The sequence below is a fragment of the Adiantum capillus-veneris genome, chromosome 8 (genome assembly GCF_014529385.1).
Source record: "Adiantum capillus-veneris isolate H3 chromosome 8, ASM1452938v2, whole genome shotgun sequence".
In the NCBI taxonomy this organism is placed as follows: domain Eukaryota; kingdom Viridiplantae; phylum Streptophyta; class Polypodiopsida; order Polypodiales; family Pteridaceae; genus Adiantum; species Adiantum capillus-veneris.
Window position 1 is genome coordinate 106127448 of NC_140938.1, and position 18894 is coordinate 106146341.

At 44.3% G+C, this 18894-nt stretch overlaps 5 pseudogenes across 1 annotated transcript; 4 read left to right on the forward strand and 1 right to left on the reverse strand.

Annotated features, from left to right (window-relative positions):
• The first annotated feature begins 274 nt into the window (after positions 1 to 274).
• LOC147452697 (uncharacterized) lies at positions 275 to 1339 on the forward strand (annotated as a pseudogene).
• Positions 1340 to 2152: 813 nt separating this feature from the next.
• LOC147452698 (uncharacterized) lies at positions 2153 to 3999 on the forward strand (annotated as a pseudogene).
• Positions 4000 to 6108: 2109 nt separating this feature from the next.
• Positions 6109 to 10247, reverse strand: LOC147452699 (uncharacterized; annotated as a pseudogene).
• Positions 10248 to 12037: 1790 nt separating this feature from the next.
• LOC147452700 (protein ANTAGONIST OF LIKE HETEROCHROMATIN PROTEIN 1-like) lies at positions 12038 to 12895 on the forward strand (annotated as a pseudogene).
• Positions 12896 to 14841: 1946 nt separating this feature from the next.
• LOC147452701 (putative inactive nicotinamidase At3g16190) lies at positions 14842 to 18298 on the forward strand (annotated as a pseudogene). The gene is made up of 6 exons (XR_015189030.1): positions 14842 to 14868; positions 14922 to 15053; positions 16495 to 16718; positions 16859 to 16980; positions 17572 to 17674; positions 17874 to 18298. The product of XR_015189030.1 is annotated as a putative inactive nicotinamidase At3g16190 (transcript).
• Positions 18299 to 18894: the final 596 nt, after the last annotated feature.

The window sequence follows — 18894 nt, forward strand, 5'->3', positions numbered from 1 at the left end:
ACCAGGTGTGTGTGTGTGTGTGTGTGTGTGTGTGTGTGTGTGTGTGTGTGTGTGTGTGTGTGTGTGTGTGTGTGTGAGAGAGAGAGAGAGAGAGAGAGAGAGAGAGAGAGAGTTGTGTCCCTTTCCCTTCTGCTTCATGCATATTTTTGCCCGAATGATTTGTCCTGCTTGTCCAATATGGTGCTTGCAAGCATGTTTCCATGCTATGATGAATGGCTGCTAGTGTTTCTTACAATAAAATGTTCATTGTATGGTGACCACCACAGAAAAAACTATGGCACCAAGAAGGCCACATCAAGAGGTGCAGGCAAAGAAGCTGGTTGGAAAGAAGCATGGGTGAGATATCGGCAGGGGCATGGGGGAGGCTTCGCCTATAAAAGTTTCTCGTTGTAGCCCTTGGCTAAGGGAGAAGGAGTTAAAGAAAATAGAGAATCAGCCTTCTCCATGCTTAGGCAAGATGGCCCAAGTGGAGACACCAAAATCAGCGAATCCGCGCCTAAGAAAGAAGTTGGAAGGCATGTTTGAAGGGCCTGATCAGAATGAAAACGAAGTGGATGAGAAGAAGGCTGGAATAGCTAAGGCAAACGAAAAGAACCTTGATAAAGAAAAAGTTGCTAAAGGCAAGAGGGATCAGCCGTGTGTTGAGACGGTAGGCGACGGAGCGCAAAACAATATGAATTCTTTGAGGGGAGAAGGAGATAGAGGCATTGGTGCATCCTCAGCCATGGTTGAACCCTTGCCATATGTTGAGATCTTCTTGCCTGATGGAAGGCTTGCACGACAATGTCGAGCGAGCGATCATTGCCCTCAGCAGTTCCACTTTGAGTTGGTTCGATTGCGGATGGAGAGGCATCTAAAGACAGAGCATGGGCTTGATGTGGTCGTTCCCCTTCGCAAGGGAGGTAGGCATTCCAACGCTGAATTCGGCTCAAGAGCAAAACCGCCAAATGCAAGAGATAGTGCACAATGGCACAAGCAAGCAAAGATGCGCTTCGAGGATAGAGATAGGAAGTTTGCATTAAATTTGAAAAAAAAAGAGCGCCTTCATCGTCTTCGAGCAACTGAGAAGTGGGATAAACTCAGGCCCGAGTTTAGAAGAGTCTCAAAGGTAGAGTTTGTTGAGAAGATTGTCAAAGAGCACATGGCAGCCTACCTCGCGTCCTCAAAAGAGCGCAATCGACGAAGGCTATGAAAAGAATGTAAGTACCATGGCCACTCCTTCGAGTTTACATATTATTGCATCATGATTTATTATTACATTTGGTGTTGCATGTTTGCTTTGTCAGTCCTAGTTCACTTGAAGGTGGATTGTTTGCCCGAATGCGGTCCTAGTTATTGAGATGGGTTTAGGTCCATATTGAGATTTCTCCCGTTAAATGGATGATTTAGGCATAATGACCTTAGAGATTATCCTTGCAAACCATTTATTAATGAGTTGAGGCATGTTTGCTTGCCTAGTCCCAGCTTATCTTAAGGTGCATTGTTTGCTAGAAATTGTCCTAGTTTATTGAAAAATTCATGGCGACTCTACCAAGTTTACATATTTTTGTAGCATGGCTTATTACTACATTTGTTGTGGCATGTTTGCTTGCATGGTCCACTTTGTTGTGGCATTCTAGTTCAAGGTGGATTTTTTGCCCAAAAGCGGCCTAGTTTATTGAGAACAGTTTAGATTCACATCGCACTAGATTCCGTTTCAATGGTTAATTTAGGCCCGATTAAGTTTATGACTACTTGTGTCAAGGCATGTTTGCTTATGATTACTTGTGTTTAGGCATGTTTGCTTTCTTGGTCCTAGTTTACAAGGCAGTGCATTGTCAACAAAGACTATCCTTGCTTATGATTAATTACTTGTGGTTGAGGCATGTTTGCTTCTTGGTCCTAGTTTACAAGGTAGTGCATTGTTTGCTGGTAGTTGTCTTAGTTTACCAGTGGCTTTCGGAGGGATTTTAAGCTAATTCTCGGCGTCTTGATTGAAATCATTTTATGTAAAATTTCTTGTTTCTTACAGGCTGCTTGTGGTTTTATTTGGTGCTGGTTTTTGGCTACATTCATCTAAACATGTTGGGTTCAATGGGGGACTAACTTGTGGTTTTATTTGGTTGACTGAATGCAGAGGCGGCTCAAGGTTTTACCTCCTTGGTTAAATGTCATGATGGATGACATTGAGGACAGCCAGCCCATGGGCAACTTCAAGGGCAAGGAGCTAGAGGAAGAAGAGGAGGATGCGGATGATTTTCAGTCGGACCGAGAAGATAAAGAGGCTGGACATTATGAGTGATGGAGGATGAAAACATCAAGGAGGATAAAGATGGCCAAGAAGACAAAGAGGAATGCAGGGAGGAGGAGGGGGGAGCAAGCAACGCAAAAGAGGTCTCCGCTGACTCGACTTCCCTTGGGCTTGGAGATACACCGCCCTCACTGCCTCTTGAGATTGTGGACACAAAGGAGGCGCCTGCTGCAAATACAGATACATTTAGCCAGTTTGCATCCATGACGCTAAACGTTGATCTTGTGCAAGAGGAGGTAGTGGGAGATCTTCCTAATTGCATTAGTGGCATGCATTATTTGGTTGTTGTTATTCTTGGCAAGTTTAGGGTGTCAAATATGTTTGAATGATTTGGCGTAAAATCTTCTTTTAACCATGTAGGGAATTGTGAAACAACATAGACCAAAGCTGCAAATTTGTTCGTCAATGAAGACCCGGGTTGTTGTTGATGTCTCATCCCCACCTGGTGCAGCTCCAACCAGACATGTGTCTCTGAATTTTGCCATACAAAATGGCCAATTGAGAGTTCTAGAAGAAGGGGGAGGTAGGGTTGTCACGACACGAGGAAACATCGCAACTGCTAGGTGGGTACAAGTCATGAGCCAGTTCTTACTGCTTGTTTTCTTGCTGGTTTTTTGGGCCTCTTCTTCTTCTATAAAACTTGCATGCTAAGCCTTGATTGTTATCGCATGTTAGGCTTGGATCTATTGCATGCATTACTTTCACCTCCGACCGGTTCAAGTTATCAGTTAATGTAGATCAGCGATTAGTAACTGACATATTGCTTGGCGAGGCCAGTAGTAGGACTATTGACTTGTTTGGCAAGTAAGTTCTCTCTTGCCCTAATCATTGTAAATGGCTATATGCACATATAGGATTGCATGTGTTTTAATTTGGAAACTGGAATCTTTGCACAGGTGGATGGAGCACACCTTGCCTCCGACCATCCTAAGGAAAGTATACTTTGTCGGTTCACTTTGGTTTACGATGGAGGGACGTATTCTGTCCAATTTTCTTAAGCGGAAATTTAGCGGTGTTGACATGCCAGAGCTGGTCTTTTGCTTTTGGCCAGTCATTTATAGGTATTTCAAGGTGACATAATGCTTTGTATGGTGAATTCTAAACTACTTCTCATTCATAAAACTAAGAATGTGTGCTTGAAGGCATCACTGGACTCTTTTTGCTCTCTATGTGAATAGGGGAGCAAGTCTCCTCCGATTGCCTGGCAAGAAGCACTATCTGATTCATTTTGATTCCCTGAAGGGTTTGACAAACCCTTTCAAGTGCCTAGAGCAAGCACAAAGGTTGGATTTCATCATGTGATTGTTGTGCCCAATAGATGTGGTTACATTCAGCTAACCTGGTTTGTTGTATAGCTGCACCTTAGTGGCCTTCGAAGCCTGGTAGAATTTGTACATGACAACGACATTCAACATGCTTTGGCTGATTCCAAGGAAGAGATTGAGCTCAAAGTTGTGGATGGGCCTCATCAAACAAATGCAATCGATTGCAGATTTTATGTCATGAGGATCGTGAGGTGAGATCATGCTACACTATGCAATAGTGTCGAGACAGTTTGTTAGGGAGGGTCATTGCATGGACTAGCATAAGGCACTGTTCCGCAGGGAGCTGATTGCAGGTGGATTGGAAGACCGGCCTGGGCGACATTGGCTTACAAAGGATTGTTTTGAGGACATGGATGTATGCACTCTGAGGGTGTAGCTGCATGATTGGTGCTTACGTTGTTTGGCGGAGGTCTAGAGACGCATGAGCAATAGCACGCTTGGGGGCTGGTGTTTTGGGAGCATATCTAGCATATGAACTCATTGACACTATACTTATACAACGGTGTACTTTATGGATTTTGAACCCTCCGTTTTGAGCGGATCTAAGTGAATGTTTTTTTTGTGGATGGCTTACCTAGCTACGCATTTATGCGCAATGTAGCACACCCTTTGGATGTTTTAAGTCTACGTAATGGTCAGCCTTACGTTTCAATCTCATTGTCAATTGATCGGTCATAGTACTGTTATTTTGTCAATTTACAATTGCTCATTATGGGTTGTGGTATGTGTTGGTACCATTCGTGAATGTGGTTAAGTTGAATCAGCTGTAATGACCCGGCTTAGGTGTTGTTGTGTTGAGATGTTATTGGTGGCTGTTAGTATTGGTAAGGTGTTTGGAGCATGCATATATTTTGTTTTTTAATCTCTTTAAGGGTGGTTGTTGGCCCGGATTGCGTTGTGGGTGTTGAGAAGCTCCATGAGTGGTGAGAGCGTGACATTGTCATAGCCTTTACTGTAGTCCAAGTGGGATGTTTGTTGAGTTTACACATATGGATTTCCTTTGCTCCAGATTTAGCAAGCGGGTTGAACACATTTTAAGCTCGTCGTAGCTAAGTTTTGTGTACATTAGTTGGAATCTCTTTCTTGTCAGAATGTCAGTGATTGAAACTCTCCCTCTCTCTTTGTAATGTTTTAATAATCTGATTGCTCATAGAGAATAACAACTCTTAACTTCCAAATTTTATCTTTGGAAAATTTATGTATCCTGGAAAAAACAAAGGTGCTTGTACTAAAAATGACAAACTGGCAACCCTTTGTTGGCATACCATGTAGGCACATTGTGGTTGCAAACTTAAAGGACGATACATAGTATTTGCGTGCATTGGCAAAGCATTTATTTTCTTCAATGGATTAAATTGTCACCTGACCAATCAAACAAAAGCATGGCCAGGTCCCTTTACAAATATTGATTATACATACGAATAGTGCAACCAAGGAGTGAAGTTCGTCGCCAAGATGTTAGTGCTACAAGCCCATGATGTAGCACAAAGTTCATCTCGACATTGGTGAGTGAAAAATGCATCATATAAATGCAAAGGCATTATTCACTACATGGTTATGACACAAAGCCTAACAGAAAAACATCTCAAACCTTGCACCCTGAATGGTCAAAATACGATGAAAGTATACGAAGGAGCCACTCTTTGCAAGGGTCTATGTTGCCCAACATAAGTCACTACAGTAAGCATTCACACTCTCCAGAATCTTAAGCATGAACCGGCAAGAAACATGCCATAATGCTCACAAAATCTAGTGGGAAACCAGCCGTAGTGCTCAAGAATGGTCAAACAAGACATTAGCCTTCCATCCCCAGTAACGTAAATAGTCAGCGACCATAAATGGCTTGATCTTTGGTGTGGCACACACCTCATATATGGGCGGTAAAACAACTCAGTCGCATTCATGGCAAGAATCCAGAAAAGAAAAAAAAAAAAAAAGAATCAACCCTCTAACCCAGAAACTGTAAATTGTTGGATGCCATAAATGCTTGATCTAGGCAGCAAAAATCACGACATGTGTGGCTGGCAAAACAATGCACTTGCATTTGGCAAAGCAGGTGCCATAATGCCCACAATAGATCAAACAAGTCATTGATGCTTCGGATACCAAAAACTGTAAATAATCAGATACCAAAAACGCTAGATGTTTGCAAGTGAAATCAGCTGAGAAATCAGATCATCTCTCAATGCCATCCAATTAGGGCAGCCCTAGTGCTCAGAGATCGTACACAATCAGATAAGAAAAATTGGATGGTAGAACAAGACATACATCTGGCAACAACCCATCCATGACTCTCACAAAAGGTCAGTTTCAATGCCATCCACTTAGAGTAGCCGTAGTCCATAGAGATCGTACACAATTTATAGGAAAAATGCATCAAGTTGATAGCTGAAATGAGCTCATGACAGATTGGCAGAATAACTTTTTGAAACCAAGCCGTAACGCTCACGCACGATCAAGCAAGATGATATCCAAAAAGATCGGCCTAATAGCCTAAACACGGTAAATAGTCATCAGCCAAACATGTTGGAAGTCTGCCGATGGAATCAGCTCACAACTTGCTCCCAAAACAACCCACCAAATCAGTCCAAAGATAGTTGCAAATGGGCTCACAAGTGCCTGCCCAACACTCACAAACTGGTCATCAAATCAGCCCAACAGATTTCATGCAGGAAAAAGAAGCTACATGTCTCTCATGTAGCGAGAACCATTCGCTGTTGGGACGCAAGGACTGCCTCGAGTACTGACCCATCACGCAAGCAGATCGTGAAGCTTCTCTCTTCTGTGGGAACCTCGCCAGCTTTGCAACAGACAATCATCCCTTTTTGGATGCTCTCACCAAAGAGGGTGACATGACGATTAAGCAAGCTCGACTCTGCTCCACCTGGGGCATGTTCGAGCAATAACGGAAGGAGGGCATGGCATGTATGGCATGAAATTCTCTCCAATGGATCAAGCATGAGAGTTTTGCTGCAACAATGAGGACAATGTATTTGAGGATTTCTTTGAAAGCGGACTCGACTCCGTCCACGCTGATGCTTGCGTCGCAAAACACCAATAGTTGGACCTTTAGATGGTGGCAGGTCAGCCTCGAGAACCTATTCCTTGCTGGCTCCACTTGCTTCTATGGGCATCCCATGCCCGAGTCGAGTTAGATAACGTGAGCTTGGACTTGTTTGATTGAGCCCTTTGCTGGTAGCTCAATCTCCTTTGGGATGATCAAGGCGGCGAGACTATTTCGTGAAAGCTTTAGTTGCATTAGTATGGTTGGCTTCAAAGAGTTATCACATTGCACCAATTGCTCTTCTAGACTCTGCAAGATGCTTCTCATGTCATAGATGCAGCTACCAATCTCATTGTCTATGTTGTTGACAACTGTCTCAGCTACATCTAAATTGTCATGCTATAGTGCTATATTGTCTTCCTCTGCTCCAACTATGGGTTATAGGTCCACATGGCTCAAAGCTTGAACGCTATCTACGATGGGGAGAACTTCGTGAAGATGAGGAAAGTGCCTCTCAATTATCAGTCGAAGGCAATATATATGCTTACATTCTGATCCCCAATCCGCACAATCGTAGTAGTTGGATTGCATGCTCACATGATACTAGTTTGAGGCCGAAGTAGTGCTAAGGAGTTTGAATCGCATGTGTCCTTCCTCTATCACTTTAAGGGTGCTTGGATCCGCCTCAAATCGTTTAAGAATCGATTTGCCTGATGCTAGCTTGGTTGTATGTTGCTTGCTTGATCCAAAATGACTAAAACGCCCAGAATCAGCTGAACGGTTGTCAAATTGAAACAACATGAGCTCAACATTTGGCAACAGCAAAGGCATACTCTCAAGCACAAGAGAACCGCTCTTACCAATCTCCTACTTTTGCTTGAAGAAGTCGAGAAGCGTTCCCCCAATATATGTCCCATGCACTGAATCGCCCACCAACGCATTCAACAAGACTAACAGAGACCTATTTAACTGTGCATTTAGCAAGGTATACTTGACATATTGCCATAATCGCTCAACCAAGTTTGTAGTATCCACATTCCCATGCTGAAATAGACGATCGAATCTTGGCCAACAGCTTCGCCACATACATGTGCTGCCACACCAGCCAGTGGATACATACTGTCGAATATTTTCATGTGCTTGATACACCTGCAATAGCTCATCGTACCTTGCATCAAATATATCCTCACTTGTTGCATGCATCAAATTCGACATGCAATTGTATATATCATCGCGCTTGTCCTTAGGGACCTATGCACAACAACTCCATGTGAGTACGACAATCAATTCGTAGACATGAGCTGACACAAAGAACACATCAAAGAAATGACCTACTTGGGGCAAGATGTTCTCAACCCATGCCTTCTTGACATGAAACCAGCATAGCAAAACTTTGCATGCGACTTGTTGCCACCTTCCATCCTCATCTTCTCTCCAGCAAAAAGAATCTTGATCCACAACCTTGAGGATGGCTGCTCTTGTTGGCTCTTATTAATGACAATGGTTGCAGGCTGAACGTCACCTAACCTTGCAAAGATCATCTTGAACGTGAGCTCTAGGGCCACCTTTTCCTAGCTGGTACCCACATCATTGCTGCATAACATCAGCCATATCGGAGTTTTGGTTTGGCAAGACTGCACCATAGAGTGGCAGACCATAAATGTTTGTCTTGAAAGTGCTATCCATGGCCCATGAGTTCCGACGAGAGAAACGAAGAGCGACTTGAAGAATCCACTCGTCTTCAATGAGGAGGATGAATGGCCGCTTGTTCTCATCAGGGTTTTGGGGACTGTAAGGCTGCACAAAGATTACCTGTCCATACGAGAAGTATACTTGAGGATGCATGCTCACCCATCCAGCTTAAGAAGTTGAGAATGTAGTATTACCTTCTTCAATTCTTGCAAACGTAGAGCCTCTGCAAGCATCGCACCCCATTCACTACCTACAGAGTTACCTACAGTCAAAAGAAATGTTGGATCAAATGCTATCAAAAACTCAATAGAGAAAAGGCTTCTTAGAAATCCAATGGCAAGCTAAGTACCACGAGTGCACATTTGATGAAACAGCATTTGCACCTCTTTTGGTATCATAAAAAATCTGTAGATTACACGATCTAGCTCATATGCATTTGCCATGTGAAACCTTTCCTTGGAGATCGACATTTTGGTGACATGGCGGCACATCCCAACATCAAACAAATCATCCATACAGCATGCAACTACAATTGAATGCACCGGCAAGTGGTAAAGGTCGGCATGTGAGCTAGGTATGTGCCCAGTGTGATCGCCATGGATTGCGAGTCACCCTATCACCATCATGATAGTGTTGAACCACCAGCCTAAACAGGCACCCACACCTCTTTGACTTTCGTTGTCGCCGCTTATCCGCACCTCTCCAATCTATGCTTCCCCTCAATGGAAAATGTATTCTTGTAGCCACTTATATGCTCTATGTCTCTTTGAAGATCTGACTAGGACCAGCCGTGTGTGATGCTTTATCATGATTCTTGTCAACTGTTGCTCGACTTGAGGTGTTGTTGTCTCGATTGAAGAGGTTGGGCAATTTGCGGTTTTGCTACTAATAGGCATCGCAGCTACATCACGATCAATGATCTTCTCTTTTAGTAATCATCCACATGCAGTGATTGAGTCTTTTATGTAATCAAGAGGCAACCCATGTTATCTCTTGTCTTTGCACCATTCCTTCTGGACGGCCTTGAGAGTGGCAGCCACTCCAAGATGATTGTCATGTGTCAAAGGGCAATGGGCTGCATGAACAATGTGTGCCCAATCTTCCATAAAGGCAACCTTTAGACCAGTAGATTTCAAGTGCACGCAGCCTATTTCCAGCCCTATACCTGGACAAAGCATCAAGGAGTCTTTCATCCTTTCCACTTCTTTAAATCAAACAATCCCCGAACATCGATCGCTTGATGTATTGCTAGTGACATGGTCTCTGTCCCTCCCAAATCTTTGGCCATTAAGGAGTATGTCATCTCGTTGAAGGAGAAAAATGTTTTTGATGTGTATGCAGAAGGATCTAAGGCAACCCAAGAGCATTGCGAATGCCAACATGCGACTGAGCTGGGACTACCTCCATTGTTTTGTGGCGAGTAATCCATGCCATTATCCTCGTTGATTGGCCAGTCATCTGACGATTCTCCTTCAACCGTTGTTTCACCATTGAAATATCCACTCAATGGCCGGTCTTCGATTACATCGATGGGAGGCATCTAATACACAACATCTCTCTCTCTCTCTCTCTCTCTCTCTCACACACACACACACACACACACACTCACACACACTACCTGGTTCAAATCCATGCTGCCTTTGAGCTTCCAATCTCCTACAGAGTCTTCATCTGATTACTGTCTCAGATACCAGCCTCCCCTTCTCTTGCTCTCATCTCACCTCCGATTACTAATTCTTGATCTAATCTCTGATTACCCTACATTTTCGTGAAGGAAAATTTGAAAACGGGATGCCCGCGTGAAAGTAATGCCATGTTGGCCCACCATTTGCCACATGGGGCTCCACCTCAGCCGATTCGCGCCACGTTTCTAGTCCACGTCACCCTCCCGTCCGAGTTTACCTCCCGGCGCCAACGTGTAGCGCCCCGATGGCATCAATCACGGCGCCCCACTTCCGTGCCCTTGATCCCACCGCATGGGCTTCCTTAAAGCTCCTGTGCCCTTAGTGCTGAGAGGGAGGGGGGGGGGGGGTTACAAGTTGAGTCTCGAGTTCCAAGGCAAAGATTTCTTTCGATGTTGAAAGGTGGGGGCACAAATGAAAGGAAGTCTCTCTCTCTCTCTCTCTCTCTCTCTCTCTCTCTCTCTCTCTCTCTCTCTCTCTCTCTCTCTCTCTCTCTCTCTCTCTCTCTCTCTCTCTCTCTCTCTCTCTCTCTCTCTCGTGGTGCGCACATGGTGCGGCCACGAAATCCGTTCGTTTGTTTTTTATTACGCTGACCCACATAACTTTGATAGGGAGTGAAACGTTTTGCAAACGCAGCCAACTCAATGAAGCCCACATAATTTTGGCAGGGAGTGAAACGTTTTGCCAACACAATGAACCCCCCCCCCCCCCCCCCCCCTTTTTATGTGTTCGCGATGGCCAACAAACGGCGTAAGGCTATCTGCACTTTGACCGACTCTGCTGCTTCTCCTGCTTTGCTTCGATACCCTCCTAGATTGCAAGGTAAGCGTTGCTATCTCTGGTGTTCTCTCTCTCTCTCTCTCTCACACACACACACACACACACACACACACACACACACACACACACACACACACACACACACACACACACACACACACACACACACACACACACACACACACACACACACGTACAGAAAGGAGACACACGTTGTCGCCTATTCTCAGCTTCTCAATCTAAATACAAGCAAAGAAAAGGAAGAGCAAGAATCATGCATTGTTACAGAAGGAGAAGCAATTTCATTGTCTTTTTATTCACACACACACACACACATGTACACATGCGTTACAGACAGAAGCTGCATGGTTTTTTATACACACATAGCATTATGTTTTTCATTCAAAAGCTCTCATTCGTCAAAATGCAATTGCATGACAAAGCGTCTCGTTCGCCAATGAATGGTTTCAAGTTGCACATTGGGTCATGGGCTCGTGTGCGTACACGGATGGGATGGACATAAGATTATGTCCGAAATTTCATTGCATGTTTTTCAATACTTTAAATTTGTCGTCATCAAACATCATATTCCGCAATATGTCTTCTCCACCTCTAGTCACGGCTTGCATGTGGAGAGCTAGGCGAGGGGAGGCTGGTGTGCCTTCTAGGCCCTCTTGGGCAATGCACTTGCAGTCGGAGATGAATGTGAGGAGTACGTTCCTCTTTCCCAGACGCCACGCCTTTTGAGCAGGTTTCCTACGTCGGTTTGATGGAGGAGGCTATGGTTACGCCTCCTTCAATTGGGCAAAAACGATCCAAGGTAGATATATCCTCGCAAGTATAGGCTCCAAGTGAGTAGTTAGAGGTCACAAATGCAAGGACTTAACCACCATTGCAGACACCACAAGAAGCAGACACTAAGCACAAAAGGGACAAAGTGTGCGAGGGCAACAACAGTTATATGGGACGACAAAAGCACGCATACTCTCTTGCGAGTCTATGAGGAGTAGTGGTCACACATCAAGAAGGGTAAATTTCACAGTGTGCACAGTGTGCTTTGGTCTTCGGCTCTCGCCTAATAGCAAATCAAGATCCCTACTGTTTTGCATATCGCATGTCCCGCAAATCCTTTCTTATGCTACTAAACATGATTCATCCACTACTTCCCACAAGGGGAGCCAGGTTTGTGAGAGAGCCTATTTCTCAAGAGGCTACGCTTTCTTGGGTACTCTGGCGGCTTGTGCATGGACACTCCTCACGAAGCATGGCGAATCTGTTTGGCATGGGTGAGAGCACCATTCGAAAATATGTGGTGATCATTTGTCGCATATTGAGTAGTACTGAGTTCTTTCATAGGTTCGGCATTAGAGTGCCACATGGAGACCGTCTTGAGCAGATAATGGAAGGATTTGAGGCTATCTTTGGTTTGTCGCATATTGCTGGGGCACTTGATGGGACTCACATCCGTCAACAATGAAAGCCATCACGAGAGTTCTATCCAGCACAATACATCAACATGCATGGTTTTCCGAGCATCCTCTTATAGGGTATTGTTGACTCCAACAAACTTTTTTGGAGTGCAATTTGCAGGGCTGCAGGAGGGGTTCATGATTCTTCTCACTTTAAATAATGCGACTTGTATGGTCAGCTCAAGCGACGAGAAGCACTGGATCGGCCACTATTGCACATTCAAGGAGAGATAGTACGACCTTATTTGATTGCAGACTCAGCCTACAAAGCGAGAACATTCTTGGTAAAGCCATATCGAATGAAGGCAGGGCGATTTTAACGTGAAAAGCGAGATTTTGACAGGAAAATCTCAAAGGGGAAAGTGAAAGTGAAAAATGCCTTTGGTCTCTTGAAGAATAGGTGGCGGATTTTGCCAGATCTTAATGTCGATTTGGCTTTCGCGCCCACTGTGATAGGAGCCTGTTGTTTCCTACACAACTTTGTGCAAGTCCGAAGCGAGACGGAGCCTCATGATTAGAGAGATCTGCATCCCAACTCCCAAGAGCCACTTACTAATGATGGCGGTGATCTTGCTCATCGCGAGATGGCCTTGCAGATAAGGGCAGCCTTATTCTGCCATAGCAGCTTGAGGGTTCAAAACACAGCAGGTTGAGGTGTAGCAGGTTGTGGTTTTAGTAATTATTCTTATTTTCAAAGTGATCATGTCTTTTGTTTCAACTAAGGTTTTAGATATGTATCCATAAAGCTTATTTTAATTTCATGAAGTTGTGTTTCGCAAGGCTTGATGATGATTCGGAGTCTGAGGATTGAGTCATGTCTTAATGGATGCAATTTTTGTCATGTGGCTTGCTTTATGGCTCCAATGAGTAGTACCTCTATTTATGTAGCGGAGCACCTCTATTTATGTATTGCTACAGAGTTTTCATTATGGTTCTCAAGCATTTTCGTTTATGGTGGCCAATGAGCAACAATGCCACGCGCTTCTGTTTCATAGTCAATGATCTTTTTTTATGTACTCAGAACAACTTACTTTATGGTTATCAGTCTCTTGTTTATGTGTTTGTCTGACATTGAAATTTTGTTTTGTCAGCCATTTTTTCATGCATTCGGTGCAATGTTACTAGGCATTTTTTGCTGGAAGAGGCTATCTTTGTGATGTTGGCAATGCTGATTTGTTGGTTCGCACGTCAACTCCAGCAACAAACGGACGTGAACGGAGGAACACCTGTGTGCACAAGACGTGACTGGACAGAACAAGTGGTTTTTTTGACTGAACGGATGCACGAAGGGATGCATGTGCGCGAAATGATGAAAAGTTCACGTTCGTTTGTTGCACTTTTCTAAGAACGAATGACCGAACGAACAGCCTCATGTGTGCTTTACCCCTCACACACTCTCTCTCTCTCTCTCTCTCTCTCTCTCCCTCCCTCAAGGGCGACTCTAGTTTGGATACAGGTTCAACTATAGGAGATTCGACGATCACACACTCTCTTCTTCTCCTTCTCCTTCTCAGTGTTAGTCTACGTCGTCTGGCACCCTTGCTAGTCTCGTGCTGGCGCGCTGCACGAAGGTGTGCATGAGCCCGTTTAGGCGCACGACGTGTTAGCGTAGAGAGGCACTCTGGGGCAATTGCCTTCCACAATAGCTGCAACCTTGTTGTGGCTAATGTTGCTCGGCAGCCCGCGTCCAGAGAGAAGCGGGAGGGAGGGCGATCAACGTGCATGGGGTTTTCTTTTGGGAGAAGGGGAAGGGTGGAATCAACTTACGAAATGGACCCAATGTGCGCAGGTGTGCGCGCGCAATGGGAGGGGGGTACGAGCATGAGGTGATCGCCGTCACGTGCAGGTGCAGGTGCAATGTTGGATGGTGATGGCCGTTGTAAGTGTGTGCAATGGGAGGGCGATAGGAGAATCTGGTGATCACCATCGTGACTGTGAATGGAGGAGGAGCAGATTTGGCAGGAGCCATGCCACGGATGGGCCAAGGCGGAAGGGGATCCGTCTCGCGCGGGAATGGGGGTCAAAGTGCACCTTAGGGAATCTTTGGTTTGAAATAGGTCTGGTTGTTTTGGGAAAAGTAATTTGTTTTCATGGGAATCTTGCGAGATGCCCTTGGAATTGAGGGAGAGAAAGATAAGGGAGAGCAATGGACGAGGGCAAGTGGCCGGAGATGTCTATTGGCGGGAGATAGGAAATGGAAGCCAAGATGATGACAAGGGGGGAACGGGGGTGTATAAGGAACCGTAAGGCTTGAGTTTCTCTTTGGGGAAGGAGGAGACAGACAGGAATCAATATAGATTCCATCTAATAGAAAGGTTTGGATAGTAATTGATAAGCAAGTTTGGGAATGACTATAATAATTTATTTTGGGTTTTTCTCTCTTCTATGTTTGGGCATCGAAGGTTGCAATCAAATAATATTGCGATATATGAGGCGCTTGCAATGGCTATCCAAAAGCAATAGATATGGTTGAGAGAGAGGGAGAGAACCTTCATTTGTTCAACAGCTAGGGCGAGCCTGTCCAATACATGTGTGTGTTTTTCAAGGAAATCGCCCCGCTAATATTTTCATGGTGAGAGCTTGCATATGCATGACGAAAATGGCATCGAAGCAAGCTGGCAAAATGGTCATGTCCAGTGGAGAGAGAGAGAGAAGAAGAAGATTGTTTTAACGTCGTAGGAAACTATCCCAAGAGACCCTAAAGATCTATCCGACGAGGAGAGAGCGCTATTGCCGACGGCTGCTGCCATTGTCCCTCTAATCAAGCAGGCGGTTCCTTTTGCGCGGGAGAAAGGGGCTCTCATTGTCTGGGTAGGTCACCTTGCCTTCCAAGGATTGCTTTAGTCTACCTCTTCTGATCCAATGCCAAGTGTTATCTCATGCAAAGGATTCATGCGTTTTCTGCTGGCAAATGAGGTAAGGATGCTTGCAGGTAACATGACATGATTATAATTTTGTAAGAGAATATAATTAAGTCTTGCATGTTATCTCTAAATTGACACAGTTCAGCTTCTGGCTACGCCTTTTGTTCATGTTATGCATCTCATATGAATGTGTTAGCCCATTTATTTATTTTATTTATGTGACACAATATTGTTGGGTTGGTCGATCTGCGTGGCTTTCTTTTTGTATCCATCTGGTTAGGTTGATGAGTGCATATCTATTCTGCACATGAACAAAGCGAACTGTAAAAGAGCTCCACCGGGGCCCTCCAGACATCAGGATCGACGCCTGCAGAATGCCCAGCGAGTGTGAACCTGCAAGCCCTTAGGTTATGAAGTTCTATAAATAGTTTTTGAGTCTCATTTGTGAGACATCTTGTTTGATCACCACACTTGGACTCTAGACCCGTGGCAGCTCTGCCCACACACCCGTAATGGAGTGGGGTTGGTGGTATGGGACACCAGCCCTTGTGGCAGAGGCTAGCCCGCATTGGCTGTAGGCTCCCAGGCTCGGGGTGAGTCCGTATTGGCTCTATGGCTAGGAGGTGAGCCTGTTGTTAGCTTACTACGTGTGTCTAGGTGTGAGTTTGGCTTGTGTCATGTCATGTGTAAAGGATGGATACGGCGAGGGACCAACGCGGGGGCGGCACTTGTAAATTTGTAAATATAGCACATGAGTTCAATTGAAGGTGTTTTAAAAATCCTTATTTTCACACTTTTTTAACATATTGAAGAGCCCTAGTTAAAGTGGGTGCTTATAGATTGAAGAGGAAAAGGGAGTGTTCTTTTCATGAAAAATTAAGATTAGGGGATTTTTCTAGGAGGTCACACAAAATACATGTACCTCACCTGAGCGCCTCAATAAAAAGATATTTTTAATTTATAAAACTGTTCATTTCTTTTCACTATCATTTACGAAACTTTGAAAAGTAATTTATAGACTGAATAGGAAAAGGATGTGTTGTAATCATGGAAAATTCACACGTAAGGGATTTTCATATTACTTCTTGAATGCACATGATATAGAAGTTTTCCATAAACAAAATCAATTGTAAAAGAGCCTGAGGGGACACTAGTAAATTATAGCACGTTGATGAGAGTTCAATTGAAGGGCCACATTGGCATACTTACAGATTGAATAGGAAAAGGGTGAGTTTTATTCATGGAAAATTTACAAATAAGGAGATTTCCAAAATAGGTTATGAATGCACTTGACATATATAGAGGGTCTACATGTAGTGAATCCAGTGTCTATGGTGTTGTTTCTTTGGGTGAACTTGGTAAGATTACATCTTTGCAATGCTTTGCAGGTTGTACGAGAACATCATCTGAGTGGGAGGGATGTTGAGTTGTTCCGGATGGGTAAGTTTTACAGGAGTAGCTATGAAGGGTACAAAAGGAGCTGCAGTGTTAAATGAACTCGACCCCCAACCGGAGGACCATGTTATTGTGAAAACCAGATTCAGTGCCTTTTCTGGGACCAATCTTCATTTGGTTCTGCAATCAGCAGGGATACAAAATCTGATCTTTGCAGGTATATTATTGGTGGAAGTTGTATATGATATGAATTCTGCCTTTCTAATCTGTTTGAATGGAGAAAGTTTCTTCTCTCGACTTAATGACCAGGATTGTAATTCTTACTGTTAAACAATTGGGAATGTTTCTTATTTCTAGGCATACAAACCCCAAACTGCATCCGGCAGGCCGTCTTCAAATTTGATGCTGTTGCATACGATTACCCGAGCATTGTTGTTCTATCAGATGCGACGCTGCCAAAAAGCCGGAAGTTCATGAGGGTATACTTTAATGTGTCTTATGTTCGTACCTGATGTGCTTAAATGAATGTCTAGACATTCACTAAGCATATGATCTGCAAGGCTGCCCTTTTTGAGAAGATTGCTAAGAGGCGGCCTTACAATCCCTGCCAAAGAAAAGGAACTAAAGAAGTCAAAATTTATTATGCAAGCACACAAATAGGCACATACAAAACCAGACACTCTGGGGCCCCATATGGTTATTCATAGTCAGAAGGAAACTCCGTCGCGGGGCCTATCGGATCTGAAACTCCGTTTGCAGTCACCTGTTGCTCGCTTCCTTTGTGCCGCTTCTTAGCAAATTTTTGAAGTCTACATACAAAATATAACTATAGGGAGCTGTTTTTAGTCCGTTCCTTTGCAGAGAGCAGGTTGTTTTCGCCTTAGATGGCTTTGCCAGTCTCATTTTTGTTTCCTGTTCCATGTGACATTGGGCTATTTGATTGTGCCTCTGGGGGCCTTAGTTCCCCAGAGAGAAACGACTGCATGCCATATGCTCTTATGGAAATTCTGGAATCCTTTAATTGTCTGATTACTGATTCAAAAATTGTTCCTATGGTTTTTCTCGAGCAGCCAATTTATACGACATGCGCATGGTGAAGGTTGCCACCCAACTCTTACAGAATGGATGGGAGTCGAGCAAAAGTAGTAGCTGAAGCTTGCACAAGGGAACGAGGTGTGCAAGCCCTTTGCTGCTAGCCATGTTTGTTTTGATGACAAAGGAGCCAATTATGAGACATTCCCCAAATAGGAAAATGCATACATCCCCAATTTAGAGACAAAGATTTGGAATATGCTTGGAATCTTGCTTATGTGTCCTCTTGTGATTTGCTAGAATGTGTATATTACTAATACCCAGCAATACTTGGCAGCAGGGTCAGTAGAAGCTGTTGAGAAAGACAGGTTGCAATGACATGAGGCAAATGCAGAGCAAAAGAGAGCTCCATCGGTAGTTGTTGCAGATGTTCCAACCTCACGATTTTGTTGAGGCGCTGCCTTTCAGCGAAGGGAGGCTTTGCCATGCAAGACGAAGCCAGAGCGGTGCTGGTATGCGTGGAGATCTAGCGTCCTCTGATATAACGTCTGCATGTTTGATGATGCCCACAGGCAGGCCTGTATTATGACCCCCTCGATGTGCAAATTGGCATCAAGCTTAAGCAGATTTTGAAACTAACGTAAATTGTTGGGAGAGCTAATTGTAATGGTGGATGTAAGGATACTTTGCATGTAGTGATTTGTCTGTACATATTGGGATAATATCATTTGCACGAGCATTGCTGCATGCTATTGGGTTGAATGATCCTGCGTTCTTATCACAGGTATGCAGTTGCCAATTAGGAACTTGTAAAGTGATCAATGCATAGGTTTTGGCCTGTTCAAAGGGTAATGCCATGGTGATGTTTGCAGATTATCTAGTCTAGAGGCCACGGCGAGGGGTGCAATTACAAAGTGGTTGGTGATACCTTCTAGCAGATAGTGTGCCTATGAAGCACTAGCAAATGCCCTTAAAACTTTGGAATCTTCTAGTTCGAGGGCATCTGTTAGCATCATGTAGGCACTAGCGCTCGAAATTTAACCAGATGAGTCGGCAATCGTATAGGGCTCGATGGAAGAACAAAATCATTAGACGAGGGCGTCATGGGCTTTAGCATAATGTTAACCTGCAGCTTCCATGGAAAGCTTAACATCACCTGCATGCCAACGAGGAGAGCACTGTTGGTGCCGCAGGAGGGTATGCGACGAGCCTCATTTGTCTCTTCTGCGCTCGCCCACTAGCTTCGAATCCCACGTCAGTCACGCTTATTGCTGGTTCGTTATTTAGTCAACTACAGATACGGTTGCAAGGTCCGTGACGCTTTCTTCTAAGGCTATGCACATGAGATCTTCAAAACAGAG